General features: G+C 43.8%; 1 protein-coding gene across 5 annotated transcripts in view; it reads right to left on the reverse strand.

Moving 5' to 3' along the window:
* Positions 1–2287, reverse strand: part of LOC144020760 (palmitoyltransferase ZDHHC5-A-like) — a 50815-nt gene extending 48528 nt beyond the window's left edge. For 3 of the 5 annotated variants that reach the window (XR_013283963.1, XM_077524533.1, XM_077524532.1), the window contains exon 1: positions 774–1225. The gene's annotated coding sequence lies outside the window, so the exon portion shown is untranslated. Of the gene's footprint in view, positions 1–773; positions 1227–1957 lie in introns of those variants that run through there. The other 2 variants (XM_077524535.1, XM_077524534.1) reach the window with 2 other exon arrangements.
* Between the last annotated feature and the right edge of the window lie 4548 nt (positions 2288–6835).

Genomic DNA, 6835 nt, shown 5'->3' on the forward strand with positions numbered 1-6835 from the left:
AAATATTAACCGCTATGAATGAGCAGTAAATGGTTTGAATATGTTGATTTTTTATTATTATTTTTTTTTCAAGTGGAGAGCATAGGAAAAATGAAGAGATTATTTATACAGCATTCAAACTACATTGGAAAAATTAACAGTTTGGTGTGCAGACATCTGCATATTTGATTGAAACCAATACAAAAATAACATTGGTCTAATTATACATTCGGTTGCAGGGGTGGGTACACAACACTGTAACGCCACAGCATTCATCCATCCATCTATTTTCTTGACCGCTTATTCCTCACAAGGGTCGCGGGGGGTGCTGGAGCTTATCTCAGCTGGCTTTGGGCAGTAGGCGGGGGACACCCTGGACTGGTTGCCAGCCAATTGCAGGGCACACAGAGACTTACAACCATCCACACTCACACGCACACCTAGGGACAATTCGGATCGCCCAATTAACGTACCATGCATGTCTTTGGAATGTGGGAGGAGACTGGAGTACCCGGAGAAGACCCACGCAGGCACAGGGAGAATACCCAAGCTCCACCCAGGAAGGCCGGAGCTGGGACTCGAACCCGAGTCCGCAGAACTGGGAGGCAGACGTGCTAACCAGTCGTCCACCGTGCCGCCCGCCACAGCATTATTAGTATTAAATATTATCAAGGACTACAACCAAATGCACCATGTTTTATAATACAGTATATACCCTGGGCTATGTGAATAACTCGTGCTTGATACATAGCAGGTTAGCTCAGCTTTATCAGGACGTGCACAATTCAACTCACCTGTGAAGGTTCTGACAATGGTTTGGGTCCAAAGGTGTTGCGGTTAATCCATATTATGATTCTGCCTTTCCCACTTATCAAATAAAGCGAGCATAGCAGTCGAGCACATCCACATAAAATATATTTTGCGCGCTCGCAAAATGAGGGAGTTTGATACACGAGGATAGCATGAACCCGGTCCTTTCCAGATAACTGGATAACTAGCCAAGCTAACCGTTACCGTCCTCCAGGCATTTGCTAAATTAAGGATGGTGAAGGGGTAGACTGCTTGTATTCTTGTCCATTCTCTCCCACGTCGCTGAAAATTCACACAATATTTGACAGAATAGTTTTCGAAATGTCGGGGCTTCTACGGGGGCAGACATATTCATTTGCATCCCAAAACTGACATCGGGATGATGAGTCACAATAGAAACTGCCCTGATTGGGTGACAAAATGCTAACGCCACCCCACTTCCACCACCCACACCCCCCACCCCCACCCCCACCCCCTTGCTCTCTCTCTCTCTCTCTCTCTCTCTCTCTCTCTCTCTCTCTCTCTCTCTCTCTCTCTCTCTCTCTCTCTCTCTCTCTCTCTCTCTCTCTCTCTCCACCAACCCCACCCCATTTCTCTCTCTCTCTCTCTCTCTCTCTCTCTCTCTCTCTCCACCAACCCCACCCCATTTCTCTCTCTCTCTCTCTCTCTCTCTCTCTCTCTCTCTCTCTCCACCAACCCCACCCCATTTCTCTCTCTCTCTCTCTCTCTCTCTCTCTCTCTCTCTCTCCCTCCCTCCCTCTCCTTCCATCCCTCTCCCTCTGTGATGTTTGTACATCAAATAAAGTGAATTCGTCAGTTCTCCAGAAAACGCTGTTTTATTAGTCCACCACGCAACTTTACGCACACACATCCAACCGTCAACTACTTCCTTAACTCCCCTTGTCGCTCGCTCGAGCCAGAGTGTATACTTGACGGACAATAGTAAATCACATATATCACATTACCCCCTTTTAAGATACAATATACTTTCTAGCATTTATTGCAAAACAAAAATTTTCCCGACTTACTTATATGCAAAAATAATCATTCCTGTTCAATACGTCGAGCTTTTATCCAAATCCGGACAAATAAAATTAACTTCACTGGTATTTATTAACAATTAGAGTATTATATTCACCAACTGAACATTCAACAAGTTGGCCGTTACCTGCGGGTATTGCAGGTGCACTCAGAAGATGACGTCTGTTCCGTTTATACAGTCCTCCTTGAGTAGACTCCACCAAGTAGGAGATCGGAGTAGAACTGGCTCCTACCACCGTAACTGGTGACGTCCACTGTCTCTCATTATCCAGCTTCATGAGAACCTTGTCCCCTGGAATCAGCTGCGGAAGATTTCTCACTCCGTTGCTGCGATTGTAGTAGTAAGCCTGCCTTTGTTTTGCGGCTGCATCCATTTGTTGAACTTTGTCTTTGTCTGGCCATCTTGGATCCAAGTTCATGGACAAAGTGGGAAGCGTCATTCTAATTTTTCGACCCAACAACCGCTCAGCAGGACTCACTCCCGTGGATGACGATGTTGTAGCTCTGTATGTCATCAAAGCTGTCTGGAATGTCGTAACGTGCAAATGTAGCTTTTAGCTTGCCAATGACTTGCTCACTTGTAATCATCGGTACATGTAGAATCCCGATGTACCTAGAATAGTAGTCTGACACTACCAGATATGACTTTTTCTTATGTTCACACAGATCTATGCCTATCTTTTGCCATGGCCTAGATGGTAACTGACTTGACTCTCTGTGTGCTTCTGTTCTCTCTGCAAAAGTTACATTGAGTCACTTTCTTCACAATGTCCTGTGAAATTCTTGGCCACCACATTGACTGATTTTCTCGTTCTCTACATTTCACCAACCCCTGGTGCCCATCATGAATCTTGTCTATGATCTCCTTACTCATTGTGCTGGGAATAATGATACGGTTTCCCCTAGTAACTAGCCCCTCAACCATTGACAGCTCCCCCCTCACTTGGTAAAAATCTTTGATTGCCTCAGGTACCTGTTTTTCATACTCAGGCCACCCTGACTGAATAAACTCCCTTACTAGCTGAAGTTGGGGGTCCTCTTCAGCGTGTTCTCTTATCTTTCCCATTCTCTGTGGGGTACCTTGAAGATGTCTCAAGATGAAGTCAACGTGTGCTGCTACATCTTTAGTGTACATGTCTCCTTCACCTTGAATCGGGCCTCTGGAAAGAGCATCCGCCACCGCGAAGGTCTTTCCCGGGGCGTATACAGCTTCTGCATTAAAGCGCATCAATCTAATAAGAAGCCTCTGACATCTTATGGGAACATTATCGAAGTCTTTGCAGTTCATTAAGGGTACTAAGGGCTTGTGATCGGTAATAAGTTTGAAATGATACATCCCAAACAAGTATTTGTCAAAATGTTCACATGCCCACACACTGGCAAAACATTCCTTTTCAATCTGTGCATACCTCGTTTCTATGGAGGACTAAAAATGCCAACATTAAATAAATACACCATTAAATAATTAAATAAAAGTGTCAATTAATTAAATGTGTCCTTTATTAATTAAATGTGTCATTAATTAAATTCCCAATGATTATTATTTTATTCATTTGTTTATTTATTTATCTATTTAATTATTTCATGGTCACTGTGTTGCGGTGTTTCGTGAATTTATTTTATCTGTCAAACTCGCCCATCAAAGTTTGGTGGGCAGGTCCTAACACCTGATTGGTAAATCTGCTCACCAAGTCAAGCCAAATCCATTTCAGAATAGTCAATTGATGCGGAGTGAATAGCCAATAAACAGAATTGATAGGCTGGGTGGCGCTTTTCACCTAAATAGGTGCGTTTCCATTATACTTAAATTTACTCTTTCATGAGGTCCTTTTTGGGACGTGTTGAAACTGAAGTACTTCGCAAAATTTTAATGGAAACACTTTTTTCCGTATTTCCTACTAGTCATGTGACTCCGCCCGGTCACGGAGAAAAGGAAGTAGGAAGTACAGGGCTACTTGCGTTTGTGTCCCAATTGCTTCCCAAGGGCACAACAAGTCTTATTATGCATAAAGCGGTTTAACGAAATAGCCAAGGCTGCCGCCGCTCCATTTATTTTATTTTATTTTTTTCTAGTCAGTGCCCTGAAGCCACAGGGCGGCCAGCCGTCAGCCATCCAACACTACATAGAGATCAGTGGCTCAGTGAGAAGCCACAATGGTGGCCAGTCCGCCACTTTCTAAGTGCTCTATTGAACAACTGCTGCAAGTCCAACAACAAACATCACCTAAGCGATCAAAACATTGCAACAAAAAAACAAAAACAAAAAAACAAACTGAATTTGCATTTATGAATGTAAAACGTTACTAACAATAGTAGCAAATTTAAATTCAGCTCAACTTTAATTCGAGAGCACTTCAAACAGTAAACTATCACATTCCAAAGCAAAGTCCACACTCGTGTGGACCTAAAATCCAGCGGATGTCGCTGTTTCACTTGCTGCCCACGCCACTGCAGTTTCCAGGCATCATAAACAAATACTTCTTAAATCTCCCTGCATCTATCTATAATATTTTTTTATAATAGAAGATATATTTAAAATCCCTTAAATGTATCAAGTCTGAAACACGCAAACAATTTATTCTTGTGACCTTGCATAATGTGACCAGTAACCACCTACATGAACTGCGAGATCTTGTGAGAATCGAGGCAGGACATTATGAGAACTACACCTCAGAAACAAATCACTCTTCAATGGAAACACCTACAAGGCAAAATTGTACTTTATTGAAATAGAAGAAATATCACTTTTATTTTTTTTATTTTTATTGTTATTTTTTCTTCTTTTTGTGTGTGTGTGCGTTTGCGTGCGTTTGCGCGAGTGCGTTTGCGTGCAAATACGTATAAATTTATACTCATTAATTCACCTAAAACCTTGTAAATATCCCATTACCCTTCGCCTTAACCAGGTACTTCAGAATCTTGCCAGAGTCGTGAGGTTCAAATGGTCAGGAGACCAGAGAAAAGGTCAGAAAAAATAAAGAGAAAAGAAAGATAAATCAAAGTGAAATCCAGCACCGACCAAACACTTCCTGCCTTCCCCATGGTTACAAAATCAAAGTCTTACGCCAACCCCGGAAGCCTCTAAATTCCAACAAATTAGCGAGATCTCAAGAGACCAGAGGAAAAACTAAAGAGAGGAAGGAGGGAAGGATCGATGAGGCAGAGTGAGATCCATAGAAGCCAGTACATCCAATCCATCAAAGTGAAATCCAGCACCAACCAAACCCCTCCTGCGTGGTTACAAAACCAGAGTCTTATGCCAACCCCAGAAACCTCAAACTTCCAATAAATTGAGATCTCAAGTGACCAGAGGAAAAGCTAAAGAGAGGAAGGAGGGAAGGATAGATAAAGCAAAGTGAGATCCACAGACACCAGCACCCACTGATTCAAGGGGCTGTGGGAGGGAGAGGCTACTTCTGTTGAGTTTCAGTAGATGCTGGTGCGACGGATCTGGCATGCATAAGGACCACCACCAAAGAAAGAAGCCGTCAACCGCGGTCCAGCAAAGCGAGCACCGCCCCCCCCCCCCCAAATCCCCAGGCCGCGGCAGCACCAAGGCCACCCCCAAGCCACCCGAGCGGACACCAGTCGGTGAGCCGACCCAGACGCCCGGAACACCCCCGCCCCAGCCCCGGCCCACATCCCCGAGCCCAAGGCCGCAGAACGAGGCCCAGCGGGCCCCCACAGCGCCCCACCGGTCCCCAGCCCCCATCCCCCCACGACCCCCCCGCACCCCACCCAAACCCGCCACCCGCCACGACCCAGCACCAAGGCCACCCCCAAGCCACCCGAGCGGACACCGGTCGGCGAGCCGACCCAGACGCCCGGAACACCCCCGCCCCAGCCCCGGCCCACACCCCCGAGCCCAAGGCCGCAGAACGAGGCCCGGCGGGCCCCCACAGCGACTTGTAGGGTTCCATGGATTTTCTGTAATAGGTAATAATGTTGATTTTGTCCAGTTAATAGAGTAAACTGATAAGTGAGAGAATTTAGTTATTAAGTTAAATGCTTCCCCTAACGAGATAGCAGGTTCTTCTAAATAGAGTAATATATCAACGGCATATAGATTAATTTTATGTTCTATTGTCCCGGAGTGGATTCCTTGGATCCGTCTATCCTGACGTATAGCTAATGCAAGCGGCTCAATAAATATAGCAAATAATAAAGGAGACATTGGGCACCCTTGTCTTGTACCCCTTTGTAGAGTAAAACTCTGTGATGTAATCCCATTAGCAGTAACTGTAGCTTTAGGAGAATCATATAATATTGAGACCCATTGAATGAATGACTCCCCGAAGCCGAATTTATTTAAGACAGCAAAGAGGAAGGACCAGTTAACTTTATCGAAGGCTTTTTCTGCATCCAGCGAAATAACTGCCTTTTTATCATACCGCTGTGACATACTAATCAAGTTAAAGAGCCTCCTAATATTATTAGTAGAATGACGACCTTTAATAAAACCTGTTTGATCGCTATGAATAATTGTCGAGATTACTGTCTCTAGTCGAGATGCCAAGGCCTTAGCGATAATTTTAATATCGGTATTAATTAGTGATATCGGTCGGTAACTTGACGGGAGGGTGGGGTCTTTTTCTGGCTTTAATAAAAGTTTAATTGCTGCTATATTCATATCTTGACGTATATCACCCTTACTTTTAATTTCAGTTACTACTCTTAGAAATAATGGAGCAAACATTAACCAGAAATGTTTAAAAAATATAGCCGGAAAGCCGTCTGGACCAGGTGCTCTGCCATTAGGCATACTGTCTAAAGCACGATACAACTCATCTATAGTAAGCGGGGTATCGAGAATATCTTTATGTTCAGTAGATAACTGAGGTATATTTAAGCTATTTAGGAATACCTCAATATGTTCAGGATTAGGTCTATTAATTTCTGAGTATAGATTTCGATAATAGTTATAAAAAATATGGTTAATTTCTTCTGGTGATTGTGTGCATTCACCATTTATATCTTTAATAGCCGTTATAAGAGATTTTTCCCG

This window comes from Festucalex cinctus, chromosome 6, assembly GCF_051991245.1.
Source record: "Festucalex cinctus isolate MCC-2025b chromosome 6, RoL_Fcin_1.0, whole genome shotgun sequence".
Taxonomy (NCBI): domain Eukaryota; kingdom Metazoa; phylum Chordata; class Actinopteri; order Syngnathiformes; family Syngnathidae; genus Festucalex; species Festucalex cinctus.